The sequence below is a fragment of the Petaurus breviceps genome, unplaced genomic scaffold, assembly GCF_028583685.1.
Source record: "Petaurus breviceps papuanus isolate PSGF00001 unplaced genomic scaffold, PetGlider_PUasm1.0 551, whole genome shotgun sequence".
Taxonomy (NCBI): Eukaryota; Metazoa; Chordata; class Mammalia; order Diprotodontia; family Petauridae; genus Petaurus; species Petaurus breviceps.
The window spans coordinates 38757319-38777516 of record NW_027186372.1 but is presented as its reverse complement, the minus strand read 5'-3'; the positions used below and the strand labels follow the sequence as shown (position 1 = coordinate 38777516).

Here is a 20198-nt window from a genome sequence, read left to right as displayed (position 1 = left end):
ACTTGCTGTGCTACCTGGCTGCCCCCCTGGCTGATTCTTTCAACTTCTATTTTGCACTCTGGTTCTAAAACATCAGGGAAATTTTCCTTGAGAATTTCTTAAAGGATGATTTCTAGGTTCTTTTTTTGATCATGGCTTTCAGGTAGTCCAATAATTTTTAAATTATCTCTCCTGGATCTATTTCCAAGGTCAGTGGTTTTTCCAATGAGGTATTTCACATTGTCTTCTATTTTTTCATTTGTTTGGAACTGTTTTATAGTATCTTGATTTCTCACAAAGTAACTAGATTCCAGTTGCTCCAATCTAATTTTGAAGGAATGATATTCTTCAGTGAGCTTTTGAGATTTTTTCTTCCATCTGGCAAATTCTTTTTGAGGCATTCTTCTCCTCATTGGCTTTTTGAGCCTCTTTTACCATTTGAGTTAGTCTATTTTATAAGGTGTTATTTTCTTTTGTCAAGTTGTTGACTCTCATTTCATAATTTTGTTGCATCACTCATTTCTCTTCCCAATTTTTCCTCCATTTTTCTTATTTTGTTTTCAAAATCCCTCTTAAGCTCCTCTATGGCTTGTAATCAGTTCATATTTTTCTTGGAAAATTTTCATGCAGGAGTTCTGACTTCACTGTCTCCCTCCAGTTCCATGCTTTGATCCTTTTTGTCCCCAAAATAGGAGTACAAAGTTGGATTGCTGTGCTTGCTTTACTTCCTTTGCTTGCTCATGTTGCCACTCAATTACTTGACTTCTGAGCTTTTTGCTACAATATAGCACTGCTACCATAAAGGAGAGCTTTGTCCCAAATTGGTGGGGTTTTCTCAGCTGCCAGAGCTATTAGTGGGGTGCCCTCTCTGAAGCCTCCAAAAGCTCTGGCAAACTGATCACACACCCCAGGACCTCCACCCTAAACAGATATCCAGATCCAAGCAGGTTAGAGCAAGAGAAATTACCCCTGAGACTGGTTGTCTGGCCCCCCTACAAACTGCAGGCTAGGAGCTCTGAAGCAGCAATGTGGTGGCAGCTGCACACCTGTCACGTCTCAGCTGCTTCTCCCACCAGGGGGCAAAATTTGGACCATATTCCCAGACTCCTGGTTCCCAAAGTCCACACTGCACTGACCTCTCACTTTGTCCTTAGCATCTATGGGTTGATAATTCTGGAAATCACTTCAGCAACTGGTGATCTGAAGTCCTTCCAGGAGACAGCTAGTTTGTGGCTGCCCTGAAGCTAAAACCTCTGGATCATACAGGGGCTAGGCTCAGCTCCCAGAGTGCTGTGCTGGCCCCTGCCTGCTGGCCTGCCAGACTGTCTTCAGCAGGAAGTTAGCTTCTCTCTATCATTTTGTGGGTTCTGTAGCTCCAAAGTTTGTTTAGAGTAATTTTTTACATGAATTGGAGGAGGTGGAAGCAGGAGCTGTGTGGAAGTCCTGTTTCTACTCTGCCATCTTGGCTCCACCCCCCAATAACTTCTCTCTTGATGATGGCTTTGGAAGCTTGACTGGAAGTAGGCCTGGTGCCTTGGGGTACTGTTACTCCCGAGGCTCTTGGCTTCATAGTTCTGGGCTTTCTCCATCAGGATCTGAGGGGAAATGAGGATCAAAATAATGGTGGTGATTTTAGTTGCCTGGCACAAGCTGCCTTTTGTGTCTCCCTCAAAATTCCTTGCTGCTTCAGGTAAGCTGGTTTGCCTTCTAGTGTCTGAGAGTAAATTATATACCTTGAAGATATACATAAAAGAAGAAAGACATGCAGCAGTTGAGGAGTTTGAGCTTGAATTTGAGTTTAAGGACTGAAAATAATTGTGGAAAGAGATCAATGTACATCTGCCAAAGGGGAACAAGTAGAGGAAAGGTGATTTTCCCTCCTTTCCTTGTTGAATACATGGGAGACACTGCTTCCAATATGAGGAAGAAGAGATATATACTCCAGACAGACAGGAATTTAGATGAACAGTCATTCAAGGGATGAAGTTGGTTTTAGAGGCATCTATGTAGTACAATGAATAGAACGCTGGGCCTGGGGTCAGTATGAACTGACTTAAAATCTGGCTTCATATATTTCCTAGATCTCTGACTTTTGTCAAACCACTTAACTAACCACTGTTTGTTCAGTTTCCTCAGCTATAAAATGGAGGGAAGGATCAAATGAGATGATATTTATAAAATACTCCAGTAAATTGCCTGGTACATAGTAGGTGCTTAATAAATGCTTGTTTTCTCCCTGCTCTTTAAGGAGTGCGACCACTCATATCAAACTAAGATGACTATGCACAAAAGTGGAGTAGTAACTACTAGGCTAACTGAGCTGTCCACCCAAGGGGAGCTGAAGAAAGATTCTACAAAGTCAGAAAAGACTGCCAAGTCCTACAGTTCCAGAAATAGTGAGTTAACTTTGTTTCACAAATATTCTGCACATATGCCTCCTTGCCAGTGTACCCTGAGTCTGCTCTTCCCGTAGACAGTGTGTGTATTCATAGGATAGTATTCCCCAGGCTTTGGGGAGATTATTAGTATTATAATTTATTAAATTTATTGTTATTATTACATGTAATTCATTAAATTATTATTTATTACATATTATCACTGTTGTACCAACTTAGCAAATATGTTTTAGGGACTATTAATTGGAAGCTCACTGATAGGAGCTCGTGAATATATCAGTAAGTTTATCTCTAGAGCTTGATATAGCAGTGTCCTTCTGAGTAATGCTCAAGCAAAAGTGAAGGTTAGGATAAGAACCCAGAGGGTTTGTTTTATGTAGTGGCAAATAGACTGGCATACTCAGAATTGCTGCTAGCACAGGTTCTTAGATCTGTTTTACAAGAAAAGATAGTTGTTCAAGGGGTCAACAGTCTTTTTTTTAGAGGGCAATTGGGGTTGTCACTTGCCCAGAGTCACACAGCTAGTAACTTGTGTCTGAAGCCGAATTTGAACTCAGGTTCTCCTGACTCCAGGGCCTGTGCTCTATTCACTGTGCTACCTAGCCACCCCAACAATATTTTTTAATTACATTCATTAGTTCAGGGGAAAAATCAACACCCTGAACTTCAGAGAAAATCCAAACAAAGAAAACAGAGAAAATACAAGCATAGAAATAAAGACCAACAGACAAGGCTTCTAATTGTATGAGAAATTAGCACAGATCAACAGACAGATGCAGTTATCTGACCAAGGCAATACATACATAGTTACCAGAGAGAGAAGAAGCAACATCTGGGTTTTTCAAAGCTAGGGGGCTCCTTAACAGCTAACCAGAGTCTCATCGGGTAAAATCACAAGAACACTCTTCCAATGAGTGAGCCCCAAAGCAAAATCCTGATCTCAAAGTATATATATACCCTTTGTAGATCCAGGGGCATCACAACACTCATGGCTCAGTGCCTAATTAGAAATTAACAAAAGTCATGAAAGCCTTCCTAAAAGCAAGCCTCCCCTAAGCAAGCTTTCCTTAATGAGCTCTAAGTGAGGCCTGTTAATGGGCAGGGAAGATCTTAAATTCCATACATTATATGATATAAGACAAAAATAAAATAGTTTTTGTCTTCAAAGAATTTATATTTTACTTATGGGAAAAATAAGTATAGAGATATCCATTAATAAAGACATGTATGTAGAATGTATGTAGTATTAGAATGTATGTAGAATACTATCTACATAAACACATGCATATGAATGTATGCATGTGTGTATATGTATAGATATATGTATGTGTGTGTATATGAAGTAAATAGAAATAAATTTCAGAGGTGTTATTGTTAAGTTGTTTCAGTCAAGTCCAACTCTTCCTAACCCCATTTGAGGTTTTCTTGGCAAAGCTACTGAAGTACTTTGACATTTCCTTCTCCAGCTTATTTTACAGATGAGGACCGAGGCAAACAAAGTTTAAGTGACTTGTCCAGGGTCACACAGTTAACAAGATTCTAAAGTCAGATTTGAATATAGGAAGAGGAGTTTTCCTGACTCCAGGCCAAGCACTCTATCTACTGTACTACCTCGATGTACCAATTTCAGGAGTAAATCACTAACAATTGGGAAATTTAGGAAAGGCCTGATATAGGAGGTGATAATCAAGATAGGTCATAAAGGCAGATAGAGATTCCATAAGAAAGAGATGAGAGGGGCATCCAGAAAGAAGGAACCACAGATTATTTCACTGAATATATGCACACATGCTTACACATATATTTTTACATATCAATCGCATTTCATGCTCAATTTGGGAGCTGTTCATTCAGCAGCAGTTAACATATTTGTGTGCACTGACCTCTCAAAAAAAATTAAGTACAACATATTGTCAAACAAGACATGTGGAGTATTATAAATAAAAATTTTTGTCACTTATTGCCCTAAAATTGTCAAGTCAGCAGTTCCTGTCTTTACTACAAGTAACATTCTTTGCCTGCTGTCAAAGCTATTACTTATTTAGAATTGAAGTGAAGGTGCAATATTTTTGGAAGAAAAAAAAGTAATTTAGTCTAGTAAATTTGTTCCATCTCATTTAGATTTCAATAATGTGGCTTTTATTAAGTAAAAGGAAAAACTTCTGTGAAAAAGAGCAGAATCAATAATCTGGCCAATTCTTCATTGAGGAGGATTAAGGAATGTAATTTTTCCCCAAGATTAATGTTAACGTTGGCCATTTGTAATTTTTTAGCATAGATTGCAAAGTGCATAGGCTCCTACTTTGAGTTAAAAGTATTATTTGGGAGTATTTTTCACACCCTGGATATTTAATATTTACTTGAAATGTTTTTATAATTGTAGAAATATGACAAACAAGGGAGCATAATTAGTTGGGACTCTGGAGCAAGTCTTTAATAATTACTTAAAAATAAAGCAACTAAAAATCACCTTAATAGACTATTAGTTAGATTTTTATCCATGTTTTCTTCTATTCAATACAAGGTCTTGATATTATTTTTTTTGTCACCTGGGTTAAAGAAAACCAGTATAATTTTGGAGACAAAAGGACAGTGCTTGGTAAAATTTAATAACTTTCAATAGTCAATATTGGAAGTACTATGGGAAGACAGGTACAATTATGTTTTTCATAGAGTTGTATATTGCTCCAACCATTCTGGAAAGCAATGTAGTATTATACTAATAAACATTAATTAAAATTCACTTTAATTTTTTTCCAGGTTCCTTATACATTTTTTAACTTCCAAATGCTCATTTCTCCACCAAAATCTGCCCACTTACAGTTCTCAGTATATGACAGTAAATCTCCCATCATTTTGCCATTGAATGGAATCTGTTCCTAGAATATTCTGCCTCCATGTCTCATCATCTCCGCTTTTCAGATCTCTTGTATCCCATTAAGGCTCAGCCCAAGTGCTATCTCCTTCAAGATCCCTTTCCAGCTTTTGATGATGATTAGTGCAACACACTCTCCATGAATTTACATTATATATATATATATATATATATATATATATGTATGTGTGTGTGTGTGTGTGTATATATATATATATGTATATATGTATATACACCCTTTTTACTTATTTGTGAATACATTGTATGCCTCAGTAGACTGTAAGCTCACTGAGGATGGGGATTATTATTACCTTTCCTCTTTTATTTGCATATGTACTCCCTACCACTGCACCTGGCATACATTAAGCACATTGGCAGAGATCCTGGAGTGGTTTTCTTTTTCCTTCTCCAGATCAATTTACAGATGAAAAACTGAGGCAAAAAGGGTTAATTGCTTTGCTCAGGCACTTATTTGTGAATACATTGTAAGTTTCAGTAGACTATAAATTAAGAGTACAGGGATGATTACCTTTCCTCTTTTATTTGTATATCTACTCCATATCACTCTGCCTGGCATGTATTGGTTACTTTAATAAATGATTTTTAATTCATTGATCAATCAAGACATCCCAATGCTAGGTATATATAGACAGAGAAAAATAAATACAGTATGTTCATTGTTTTTTTTTCCAGTTTTATCCAATTCTTTGTGATCCCATTTTGGGTTTTCTTGGCAAAGATACTGGAGGGGTTTCCCATTTTCTCTCCAGTTCATTTTACAGATGAAGAACTCCCAAAGTAATAAAGTTAAGTGACTTACCCAGGGACACACATCTTGTGTCTGAGGCCAGATTTGAACTCAGGAACAGGAGTTTTCCTAAATCAAGGGTCAGTATTCTATCCATTGCACCATCTAGTTTTCTAAAATAATAGATACCAAAAAGTTAATTGCTGGTCTTTTGTGGCATTACATAACCAGAAACAAAGTAGTTGGACACTGATTAAAGGTGACTAAATAGTCAGCTACTGATTTCGGATGGTACATGAATTTAATGTAATATTAATGGGTTCTAAGAAACAATTAATATGTAGAATTCACATAAACATGGGAAGATTTATAGGAACTAATGAGGGGTCTGTCCCATCCACTATTGGGCAATGAATGACAGAGCCGCCAAGTTGGCACCATCTCAAAACCCTGAAATAGTTTGGAGAGCCCTCAGGACTGCTTCTTTCCCCAGTGTCTCTGCCATGGTTGTTAGCTCAGTCCTCTTTCAGTCTCTGGTCTCTTGAATGCTTTATTTGATCCTGGCTAGCCCATATTTCCAGTGATGAAAAAACTCTCTGTTTCCCTGTGTTGTTCTGGGTTGGAAAAAAAAAATTATACTGTGGCTTTTTCTTGAGTTTCCTAATGGGGATTCAGTCTGGTGGCTTTTTTAGATCTTTGTGGAGGAACAGTGGTGGGGGAGATGTGATGTACCTCTTCCTGCTACTCTGCCATCTTAAGTCAGCCTACAAAATGGCAGGATTCTCAAATAAATTCTTTGATTAATACAGACATGTTTCATCTATAAGTCCCAAGACTTTAAAGCTTTGTAAGTCTTTCACAAAGAAGAAAATTAAATTATTCTGGTAGGTACTGATCCCTGAAGCTAGGGAGACCACTTAGAAGGCCACTACTTAGAAGGCTACAACCTTATCTAGACAAAGGATAAGGAGGGCCTGAGCTAAAATACTTTGTAAATAGAAAGGATGAGATGAGAGAGATATTGTGGTGGTAAACATTTCAAGATTTGGCTTCTAATTGGATATATGGAGTGAAGTAGAATGAAAAGTTGAGGATAATGACAAATTTATAAACCTGGACAACTAGGTGGTACAGGAGATAGAATGCTGGGCCTGGAGTCATCTTCCTGAGTTCAAATCTGGTCTCACACACTTACTAGCTGTGTGATCCTGAGAAAAGCACTTAACTCTGTTTGCTTCAGTTCTTTATCTGTAAAATGAGCTGGAGAAAGAAAGAGAAAACCACTTCAATATCTCTGCCAAGAAAACTACAAATAGTGTCACAAAGAGTCAGGTGATATTGAAAAATGACTAAATAGCTATAAATATAAATCTGAAAAATAGGGTGATCTTGCGTTCAATAGAAAAAGGAGAGTATGGCATAAGGAAGTTTAGGGTAAAACTCAATGAGTTATGTTCCTGATATGCTGAATTTGACATCTCCGGGACACAAATGAAGTGAACAACAGATAATCAGTGATACAGGACTGAAATTCAGGGGAGATACTGTTTCTGAACATATACACCTGGGAACTATCACCTTAGATATGAATAAATCTATGGGAGCTGGTGATTATCATGAAAAATGATAAGAGAGAGAAACAAAGGTACAGGGCACAGGGGAAAAAAATGAGTACAGCACCTTAGAGAACATCCATAGTTAGGGAGTGTGGTATGGATAATATGTTAGAAAATAAGAGAAAGGAATCATCAACTAAGTAGGTAATTGGATAAGGGAAATTAAGAGAGAATAGTGCCATGAAAACCAGTAGGGGAGAGAATATTCAGTAGGGCAGGACAGACAACAGTGTTAAATGCAGCAGAGAGATCAAGAAGGATGAGGACCAAGAAAAAATCATTAGTTTTGACAGACATTCTTGTTAACTTTGGAGAGAACAGTTTCAGTTGGGTGGGTAGTTGAGTGAGTGAGAGGAGAAAAGGAGAGGTAATGAATTTAGACATCATTTTTTAGGATTTGGCTTTGATATAGGAAGGAGAGAAATGAGATTGCGACTTGAGGACCAGGTATGGTTTAATGAAAGTCTTCGAAAGATGGAAAATATTTAGACACATTTGAAGGCAATAGGGAAGGAACATTCAGATAGAGAAAAGTTAAAGACTCAAGAGACAAGAGGTAGAAGAGAAGAAAGATGGGAAATCAAAGAGGGTAATGGTGTGGAAGAAGAGAGAAGGAAGGAGACACAGGAGGAATAACAGAAGAGAAGCACAGGATAGTAGACAAAGAATTGACCCAAGAATAAGCAAGGCCTGGACTCAAGTCCCAGCTATTGTATGTATGATTTCAAGTTAAGTCACTTGACTTCACATAAATCATAGGCATATATTATTAGAATTTGCCAAATAGTTACTGATTGGAGGCCTGGAAGACAACCCTGGGTGGTGCAGAGGCATAGATAAGGCCTGATCAACCTGGTGGCAAGTTGATCCACCAACCACAAAGGCCATTACCAGGCCTATCACTGCAGGGCTAGGACTGTACAGAGCTGGGTGAGAGTCAAATGCAGGGTCCCTGGCAGTGGCACCAGCTACTCTTGGGACTGGTAATCCACAGCCTGGAAATTAAAAAGATGGGGTGGCTAGGTGGCTCAGTCAATATAGAACTGGCCCTGGAGTCAGGAGGACCTGAGTTCAAATCTGGCCTCAGACACTTGACACACTTACTAGTTGTGTGACTTTGGACAAGTCACTTAATTCCAGTTGCCTTCCAAAAAGCAAAAAGAAAACAAACAAACAAAAAAAAAACAAAGCAAAACAAAAAAGACATTTAAAAAGCCCCTATCTGGACTTCCAAGGACCAGGACAGCAGAGTGAACACCCTGCTGCTCCAATCCCTCCTCCGACCCTGAAAACACAGTAATTATTGCCTCAGAGCAAAACTTTAAACAGTAAAGGCTTGGGAACCCTAGAGGAAGGGCATAGCTAGGGCCTTGCCTCAATATGGGTAAAAAGTAGACTGGAAAGACAAAGACTCTGGAATCCTACTATTGTGAGAGGGAGGAACCAAATTCAGAGGGAGATAGTGTTGACTCCACACCCACAGCCGAAGCCTCAACAGGGAACTGGTCTCAAGCACAGAAAGCATTCTTAGATGCTCAAAAAGAACTTTGAAAATCAAATTAAACAGATAGAAGATAAAATTAATAATTCTTTTAAAATCAAAATTGCAAATTTAGAAAAATCTTATATTGAAGAAAATAGTTCCTTAAAAAGAAAAATGTGTGATATGCAAAAGGAGCTTCAAAAACTAACTGAGGAAAATAATTCTCTAAAAACTAGAATCAATCAAATTGAAGTGAAGAACTCTATGAAGAACCAAGAATCAGTCAAACAAAACATCAAGAATGAAAAATTAGAAAAAGAGGTAAAATACCTCAATGGAAAAATAACTAACCTGGAAAACATATCCAGGAGAGATAATTTGAGAATCATAGGCCTACCAGAAAATCATGATGAAAAGATGAGCCTGGATAACATCTTCCAAGAGCTCATCAAGGAAAACTTCCCTGAGATACTAGAACCAGAGAGTAAAATAGAAATTGAGAGAATCCACAGGTTTCCTCCTGAAAGAGATCCCAAATTGAAAAGTCCACTAAATGTTGTGGTCAAATTCCAGAACTACAGGTAAATGAGAAAATACTACAAGTAGCCAGAAAGAAACATTTCAAATATCAAGGAACCACAGTGAGGATTCCACAGAATCTGAAAGCTTCTACATTGAAAGACTGGAGGAACTGAAATATGATTTTTTGCAAAGCAAAAGAGCTTGGGTTACAACCAAGATCACCTATCCAGTGAAACTGAACATATTCTTCCAGGCAAGGATATGGTCATGCAATGATACAAAAGACTTCTAGACATTTCTGATGAAAAAGCCAGAGCTCAATGGAAAATTCAACCTCCAATTACAAGATGAAAGAGAGACATAGAAAGGTAAATAAGGAAAACACTCGTACACACACATCCTGTTATTTAATAGGAGCAAACTGTTTATAGACAAATAGAGGGTATGGGTATAAATTACACAAAATGATGATAAAAAAATCCCTTACTAAGGGCTACAAAGGGACTGCAAAGGAAGAAGAGGGAAGAATGAAGAGGAAAAGGGTAAATTTTGGCACACAAAAAGGCATAAAAACAATATAGTAGAGGAAAAGAAGAGAGGGAGAAGAGCATTATATGAACTTTTCCCTCATTGGTTCCGGTGCAAGGAGGGAATAACAGAAGCAGTTAAGTATAGGACTCTATCCAGAAGAGGCAAAAAATGTATCATAATAGATGGAAAAAGGGGAGGGAGAGGAGCATTGCATGAGATGTGTTCTTGTCAATCTTGGTTCGAGGAAGAAATAACATATTACATTAAGTATAAAAATCTATCATATCCTACAGGCAGTAGGAAGGGGAAGGGCTATGAAAGGGGGAGTGGTTAGAAGGGAGGGAAGAAGTAAGGAGGAAGAAGAGGAAAAGGGAAGGGGACTGATAAGAAGGGAATACTGAGGGAAGAGGTGGTCAAAAGAAAAACTCTTAAGGAGGGGAAGGAAGGAGAGAAAAATAAAAGCATAAATAGGGGTGGGAATAGGATGGAGGGAAACAAACAGATAGCAATCATAACTGTGAATATAAATGGGGTGAACTCTCCCATAAAACAGAGGTGGATAGCAGAATGTATTAAAAACCATAATTCTACAATATGCTGTTTACAAGAAACACATGTGAAACAGGGGTATACACACAGCTTAAAGGTAAAAGATTGGAGTAAAATATATCATGCCTCAACTAAACTAAAAAAAGCAGGGGTAGCAATCCTTATCTCAGATTAAGCAAAAGCAAAAATAAATTTAATTAAAAGAGATAAGGAAGGAAACTATATCCTGTTAAAAGGCACCATTGAGAATGAAGCAATTTCATTACTTAACATATGTGTACCAATTGGTATAGCATCCAAATTCCTAGAGGGGAAATTGAGTGAATTAGAGGAAGAAATAGATAGCAAAACTGTACTAGTGGGGGACCTTAATCTCCCCCTCTCTGAACTTGATAAATCTAACATCAAAATAAACAAGAAAAAAGTTAAGGAGGTGAATAGAATTTTAGAGAAGCTAGATATGATAATCTCTGGAAAAAACTGAATGCGGATCAAAAGGAATATACCATCTTCTCAGATGTACCAATGACACATACACAAAAATCGACCATGTACTAAGGTGTAAAAACCTCACAATTCAAGGCAGAAAGGCAGAAATATTAAATGCATAATTCTCAGATCATGATGCAATAAAAATCATATGCAATAAAGGGCAATGGAAAGATTGACTAAAAACTAATTGGAAACTAAAAATATTAATCCTGAAGAATGAGTGGATTAAATAAGAAATTATAGAAACAATCAGTAACTTCATTCAAGAGAATGCCAATAATGAAACAACATACCAAAATTTGTGGGATTCAGCAAAGGCAGTTCTTAAGGGAAGTTTTATATCCCTGAGTGCATACATGAATAAATTAGAGAAATGGGAGGTCAATGAGTTGGGCATGCAATTGCAAAAGCTAGAAAAATAACAAATTGAAAATCCCCAATTAAATATTAAATTAGAAATAATGAAAACCAAGAAGAGATTAATACAATTGCAATTAAGAAAACTATTGAATTAATAAATAAAACTAAGAGCTGGTTTTATGAAAAAAACAATAAAATTGATAGAACCTTAATCAAAATGATAAAAAAAGAAAGAAGAAAACCAAATTATGAGTACCAAAAATTAAAAGGGTGACTTTACCTACAATGAAGAGGAAACTAAAACAATAATTAGGAATTATTTTGCCAAATTGTATGAATATAAAATTGACAATCTTAATGAAATGGATGAATATTTACAAAAATATTAGTTGCCCAGATTAACTAAAGAGGAAGTAAATTACTTAAATAACCCCATCCCAGAAAAATAAATCAAACAAGTCATCAGTGAACTCCCTAGTAAAATATCTCCAGGGCCAGATGGATTTGCTAGAGAATTCTATCAAACATTTAAAGAAAAATTGATTCCAATACTCTACAAACTACTTGGGAAAATTAGTGGAGAAGAAATCCTACCAAATTCTCTTTATGACACAAATATGGTACTGATCCCTAAATCAGGAAGAGATAAAATGGAAAAATAAAATTATAGACCAATTTCCCTCATGAATACAGAAGCAAAATTTTTAATAAAATATTAGCAAAAAGACTACAGCAACTTATCACAAGAATAATACACTTTGATCAGGTAGGATCTATTCCAGGAATGCAAGGATGGTGTAATATTAGGAAAACCATCAGTATAATCGATCATATCAACAATAAAACTAGCAGAAATCACATGATTATCTCAATAGATGTAGAAAAGGCTATTGACAAAGTATAACATCCACTCCTTTTAAAAACACAAGAAAGAATAGGAATAAGTGGAACCTTCCTTAAAATAATAGGTACCATCTACTTAAAGCCATCAGCAAGTATTATATATAATGGGGAGAAGCTAGAAGCATTTCCAACAAGATCAGGGGTGAAACAAGGTTGTCCACTATCACCTCTCTTATTCAATCTGGTACTATAAATGGTAGCAGTAGAAATTAGAGAAGAAAAAGAAATAAAATTAGGCAAAGAAGAGACCAAGTTATCACTCTTTGAGGATGATATGATGATATACTTAGAGAATCCTAGAGCATCAAGTAAAAAAACTACTCAAGACAATAAATAAATTGGGCAAAGTTGCAGTATTTAAAATACACCCACATAAATCCTCAGCATTCTTGTATATTTCTAGTGAAATCCAACAGCAAGAGATAGAAAGAGAAATCCCATTTAAAATTACTGTATACATTACAAAATATTTGGGAATCTACCTGCCAAAACAAACCCAAGACCTACAGGAACATAACTACAAAACATTTTTTCACACAAATAAAATCAGATCTAACTAATTGGAAAAAGATCAATTGGTCATGGTTGGTTTGAGCTAATATAATAAAAATGAAGATTTTACCTAATTAAATTACATATTTAGTGCCATGCCAATCAATTTACCAAAAAAATTACTTTATAGAACTAGAAAAATTAGTAACAAAATTCATTTGGAAGAACAAAAGGTCCAGAATATCAAGGGGATTAATTAAAAGAAATGCTAGGGAAGGCGGCCTAGTCATTCCCGATTTCAATCTGTATTATAAAACAGCAGTGATCAAAACTACTTGGTACTGGCTGAGGAATCCAGTAGTGGATCAATGGAATAGATTGGGTACACACAACTCAGCAGTCAATGACTATAATAATCTGCTTTTTGATAAACCCAAAGACCCAAGTTTTGGGGATAGGAACTCACTATTTGACAAAAACTGCTGGGAAACTGGAATACAGTATGGCAGTAACTGGGCATAGACCATTATCTAACACCATATACCAAAATTAAGTCTAAATGGGTGCATACTCTAGGTATAAAAGATGATAGTGTAAGCAATCTGAGAAACCATGGAATAGTTTACATGTCAGGTTTATGGAGAGGAGAAGATTTCATGACCAAACAAGAATTAGAGAGCATCATAAAATGCAAAATGGTTAACTTTGGTTACATGAAATCGAAAACTCCTGTACAAAGAAAGCCAATGTAACCAAGAGTAAGAGGGAAGTGGAAAATTGGGAAAGAATTTTTACAACCAATGTCTCCAATGAAGACATCATTTCTAAAATATATAGAGAAACGAGTCAAAACTATAAGAATACAAGTCATTTCTCAACTGATGAATGGTCAAAGGATATGAAGATGCAGTTTTCAGAGGAATAAATTAAAGATATACAAAAGCAAATGAAAAATTGCTCTAAATCACAATTGATTAGAGAAATGCAAATCAAAACAAATCTGAGGATTTCACATCTCACCTGTCAGATTGGCTAAGATGACAAAACAGGAAAATGACAAATGCTAGAGTGGATGTGAAAAAAATTAGAACACTAATGCATTGCTGGTGGAGTTGTGAACTGATTCAACAATTCTGAAGAGCAATCTGGAACTATGCCCAAAAGTCTATAATTAATTTCATACCCTTTGACCAAGCAATGTTACATCTAGAGGTGTATTCCAAAGAGGTCATAGAAGCAGGAAGAAGACCCACATGTACAAAAATATTTATAGCAGCTCTTTTTGTGATGGCAAAGATTTGGAAATTAAGGAGATGCCCATCAATTGGGGAATGGCTAAACAAGTTGTGGTATATCAATGGAATGTAATACTATTGTGCTATAAGAAATGATCAGCTGATGGACTTCATATTTACCTGGAGAAGCTTATATGAACTGATGCTGAGTGACAAGAGCAGAACCAGGAGAAATTTGTACCTAATTACAGACACAATGTATGTGTGATGACCAACTTTGATAGACTGGACTCTTGTTAGCAATGCAGGGTTATAAGTCAACTCCAAAAGACTCATGATGGAGAGAGATGTCTACATTCAGAGAAAGAACAGAGTTTGAATGCAGACTGAAGCAAACTATCTGCTTTCTTTCTTTTTCTTGTTTGCTTTTGTTTCCTCTTTCCCATTGTTCATTCCATCCATTACGATCCTTCTTTATAACCTGACTAATGTCTAATCTGGAACTATTTGCAGATCTTATACTTGATTGTATGCTGCCATGGGGGGGGCAGAAGGGGAGGGAGGGCAAGAAAATTTGAAACTCAAAGAATTGTGGAACTGAGTCTTGTAAACTAAAAGGACAAATTAATAAAGACCAAACAATTATAAAAAAAAGAAAAAGAAAATATTGAACAAAATACAAATATTTTGAAAAGTGTAAAAAAAGAATAGTTACTGATCTATATTGGTAGAAACAGTTTCATTACCTATTATCTATTTTATGATCACAGGTTTGTAAAAGAAGAAAAACATAAGAAGAATAAAATACCCTCACTTGTTTATGACATGTTGTTTCTTCACCTTTTCATTTTGTAGTTCTCTTTTTAAATATTATTCCCCTTGGTAATTGAAAAATAGTATGTCAAATCTCCCTCTCTTTTGTTGATTTCTTCTATGAAAGACTTGATTTCTAATCCCATTATGTCCTGAATGTATTATAATTAATAGAAAAGGAATCAAAATTATATGTTAACATCAGAATACCTATCAGAGAAAAAAATGAGCAGATTCAAGAAGAAAAAAAAACTAGTGAGGAGAAAATTATCTATCCTTGAATCTAGGACATTTTCAGCATCATTATCCTAATCAACAGAATCTTCACCCTATCCCTCAACCAGACTTGTAACAAGAACTTACTTAATAATGGTAAATGTATTATTTGGGGGATCCATTCCTAACCTTTGGGTTTGCTGTCATAAAATAATTACTACCACATGTTGCCACAAAATGTCCTTCTGCATCCCATTCACAGACTGAGGACTGTTCTAGAAAGACTATAGATCTTGTGTGATTGAGGTATTTCTGAGTGTTCATTTGTAGTTATTAAATAGTAGAGGTCATTCTTAGTTAATAAACATTTGTTAAGCACACGCTATGTGCCAGCCACTATATTAAGAACTGGTGATACAAAGAATGGCAAAAAGACATTGCCTGCTCTTAAGAAGCACATGGTCTAATGGAGGATACCATATACAAATAATCATGTACAAACAAGGTATTTGTAGCATAAATTGGAAATAATAAAAGATGTATGACAGTATAATTTAAGAGGATCCAAAAAGGATTCCTGAAAAAGGTGAGGTTTTTTCTGGGACTCAGGAAACCAGGGAAGTGAGGATGAGATGAGGAGAGTGTTCCAGGTGTGGAGGGTAGTCAGAGAAAATTCCTGAAGTCAGGAAATGCAGGACCCTGTCACTGAATCAAAGAGTAAATTGTGGCTTTTAGTAATGTCAACATTTAATTATTATGTTTCACTTAAATAAAAACACCTAATTAAAATTTGTGCAAACCTTTGAAAAATCTTTATGGGAGGACAAATAGTTACTATTGCTTCCACCACCTGAAACTGGAGAAGAGAAGGAAGCTATATGAAATAGTTAACCATTGCCATTAAACTGGTGACTTTACCCAAAAGGTAGGAACAAAAACCAGGAACTAATTTGTCTAGGTACAGGTCTGCCAATATCTATTGTCATATATGAATCAAGTTAAGAGGAGTTATTTTTACAAATTTCTTTCCAACAGAACTTCATTTATTATCCTCTTCAAGAATAATTTTAAGCTGGGGTACAGCCAAGATGGAGAGTATATGAAGAAATTCAGCTGAACTCTCCCTATATTTCCCACAAAACAATTTTAAAATAACTTCCCACTTGAATTCTAGAGTGGCAAAGTCAACAAAAGTTCAAGGTGAGACATTTTTTTTTCTAGCCCAAGTCAACTTATGGGTTTGACAATAGAGTTCTCTTTGGTGATGGGGATGGCTTTGAGTGCAGCAGACACTGAAGTTACACCAGCAGTATGCCTTGGAAGTGACTGTGTCACTAGCAGTGGCAACTTTTGGAGCTCTCAGCCCAGAGATGGTAAGAGGTGAGATAACTGGTCAGAAAGAAATTACAGGGGTATCTAGGTGGCACAGTGAATAGAGCACTGTCCCTGGAATCAGGAGGACCTGAGTCCAAATCCAGCCTCAGATGCTTAACACTAGCTGTGTGACCTTGGGAAAGTCACTTAACCCTAATTGCCCTGCCCTTCCCCCTCCAAAAAGAAAAAAAAAGAAATTACAGATGACCTTTTGTTGGCACAGGAAGCAGAACTCTGTTGCATTGGCCATATGTAGTTCTGGGTCATAGTTCCATGTTGAATTGGAGCATTACTGCCTGCAGCTGCAGAAGAGCAGAATTCCTGGTCACAGTGCCATGGTGGAAATGAATGCTTATCACCCCTCATAGGAGAATAGCCAGGCTGGTCTCAGTTTTAAGGCAGAGAAGAGCACCAGTGTCTGTGACTGCAGAAGAATAGGGGTTCTGGTTACAATACCAAAGCCAAGAAGAACACCAGCACTTGCAGCTGCAGATGAGCAAGGTACTTCCCTGGATAAATACAAGAACACAGCCTAAGAAACCAGTGACTACACCTTTTTGGATCCTGCAACCTAGGAAGCACTGAGAATTATATAGACTTCCAGAATTAGCTTTAAAAATAGCAAAGGCTCAGGACAATGCCTCTCCACCTTGGGAACAGAGTCCAACATTGACATAAAATTAAAGGTAAAAAAAGTAGCTAGGAAAAATAAGCAAACAACTTAAAAGAACCTGACTATAAAAAGCTACTATGGTCATTGTGAAGATCAAGATGGAAACTCAGAAGACATTAATGCCAAAAGAGCTACAAGTAAAGCCTTATAGAAAAATAAACGAACTGGAAACCAGCCAAACAAGAATTCATAGAAGAGTGCAAAAAGGAATTTACAAATCAAATAAGGATAGAGAAATAAATGGGAAAAGAAATGAGAGTGATGAAAAAAAAATCTTCTTTATTTAATGATGGTAAAAGAGGTACAAAAATGGAAGAAAATGATTGAATAATAATAATAATGGGGGGGAGTCAAGATGATGGAGCAGAAAGGGGACTTCCTTGGGGCTCCAGCTTCCACCTTCTCCAATTCATGTAAAAGGTGATTCTGAAGAAACTATGGAGCTACAGAACCCACAAAATGACACAGAGAAGCTAACCTCCTTCTGAGGACAGCCAGCAGGACAGCAGGAAGTGGCCAGCTCAGCACTCTGGGCACCGACCACAGCCACTCACAAGCTGGAGGTTTTAGCCCCAGGGTGGGGCTGACCAGCCACCAGCTGGAAGGGCTTCAGATCACCAGCAACTGTGGCAGTTTCCAGAATTATCAACCCATAGATGCTAAGGACAAAGTGAGAGGTCAGTGCAGTGTGGATGTTGGGATACAGTAGTTTCGGGAGTGTGGTCTGGCTTTTGCCCCCGGGGCAAGAAGTGGCTGAGGCACAGTGGACATGCAGTCACAGCCACATGGCAGCTTCATTTCCTCGTCTGCAGATTGTAGGGGGACCAAGCAACCAGTCTAAGGGGTAATCACACTTCCTTTAACCTGTTGGGATTTTGATTGTGGTGTAGGGTGGAGGTCCTGGGGTGTGCGACCAGCTTGCCAGAGCATGTGGAGTCTTCAGAGAGGGAACCCAACTAATACCTTCAGGAGCTGAGAAAACACCAGAGATTTTGGACAAATCTCCCTTGTCTGGTAGCAGAGTCCTAGTGTGGCAAAAAGCCCAAAAGTCAAGTAATTGTGTGGTGACATGAGAAAATGAGGGAAACAAAGAAAACAGAGCAACCCAACTTTATACTCCTATTTTGGGGGAAAAAAGGATCAAAGCATGGAACAGGAGGGAGACATTGAAGTCAGAACCCCTGCACCAAAAGCTTCCAAGAAAAATATGAGCTGGTTACAGGCCATAGAAGAACTTAAGAAGGATTTTGAAAACCAAATAAGAGAAGTGGAGGAAAAATTGGGAAGAGAAATGAGAATGATGAAAGAAAACCATGAAAAGAGAGTCAACCTAACTGAAGAAAATAACACCTTAAAAAAAGATTAACTCAAATGGTAAAAGAGGCCCAAAAAGGCAATGAGGAGAAGAATGCCTCAAAAAGCTAAATTTGCCAAATGGAAAACGAATCTCAAAAGCTCACTGAAGAAAATCATTCCTTCAAAATTAGATTGGAACAATTGGAAGCTAGTAACTTTATGAGAAATTAAGATACTATTAAAGAGATCTAAACACATGAAAAAATAGAAGGCAATGTGAAATATCTCAATGGGAAAACCACTGAGCTGGAGAATAGATCCAGGAGAGATAATTTAAAAATTATTGTGACTACCTGAATGCCATGATGAAAAAAAAAAAAACCTGGAAATCATCCTTCAAGAAATTCACAAGGAAAATTGCCCTGATGTTTTAGAACCAGAGGGCAAAATAGAGGTTGAAAGAATCTACCCACCTGAAAAAGATCCCAAAAAGAAAACTCCTAGGAATATTATAGCCAGGTCCTGGAAATCCCCAATTAAGGGGAAAATATTACAAGCAGCTAGGAAAAAAACTATTTGGCTATTGTGGAAACACACTCAGGATAACACAAGTTCTGGCAGCTTCTACACTGAGGGACTGAGGAGTTTGGAATATGATATTACAGAGGTCAAAGGAGTTGGGATTAAAATCAAAAATCACCTACCCAGCAAATCTGAGTATCATATTTCAGGGTAAAATATGGTCATTCAGTGGAATAGAGGAATTTCAAGCATTCTTGATGAAAAAAACAGAGTTGAATAAAAAATTTGACATTGAAACACTGGGAGCAAGAGAAGCATGAGAAGGTAAACAAGGAAAAGAAATCATAAGGAACTTATCAAAGTTGAAATATTTACATCCCTACATGGAAAAACAATAATTGTAACTTATGAAACTTTTCTCGTATGCAAGTACTTGAAGGGATGTAATGTAATGCCAAGGAAAGGCAACTTCCCAAGGTTCAAAATACCAGCATAGGTGCTCTCCATTTTATTCAGTGAAAAATTAAGAACAGAGAAGGTCAAAACATGACATCATTCAAAATACAGCATTTACTAAGTGTGATTAAATAATCTCCAAGTACTACCCCACCCCAGGACCTTCCAATCATTCAATCAATTACAAAGTCCCTGTTCTAAATACTACTCCACCCCTAGGCTGTACCTTCATTTACTCCACCACAAAGCCCCTCTTCTCAAATGGAGATTAGTTTCCAAACATAAGTAAAGTACCTTCATTTGTTCAATCACAGAGCACAAAAAGGTCAAAAGTTCCCCACCCCTGGATCACAATTGAATCTACCCCAGAGTTACATCAAGTTTAAACACAGCACTTAATACCCATATGGAGGCCTTTTCTTCATCTTGACAGGAGGCAAGTTCTCAGGAATCTTAGTTTCTGGGGAGACAAGGCTTAGCAAGGCCACAAGATACATTGCCAGTCCCTTCATTAATTCATCCTCTGTCTGTAGAACAGTCCTAGAACCCCTGAAAACATTAGCAAAACCCTCTCCCAGAATTTCTGTAAACATACAACAAGAAAATCCTTCTTCAGGGCTTCTGAACCAACAGAAAGGTTCCCAGACCCCTGCAACAACAGCACTGT

At 37.1% G+C, this 20198-nt stretch overlaps 1 long non-coding RNA gene across 2 annotated transcripts in view; it reads right to left on the bottom strand.

Moving 5' to 3' along the window:
- LOC138172581 (uncharacterized) overlaps positions 1 to 20198 on the bottom strand; it is a 49160-nt gene that overhangs the window by 11947 nt on the left and 17015 nt on the right. The window contains exon 1 of one of the 2 annotated variants that reach the window (XR_011171161.1): positions 6071 to 6171. The exons of the other annotated variant lie outside the window; for it this stretch is intronic. This is a non-coding gene — a long non-coding RNA (uncharacterized lncRNA). Of the gene's footprint in view, positions 1 to 6070; positions 6172 to 20198 lie in introns of those variants that run through there. 2 annotated transcript variants of the gene reach the window in all.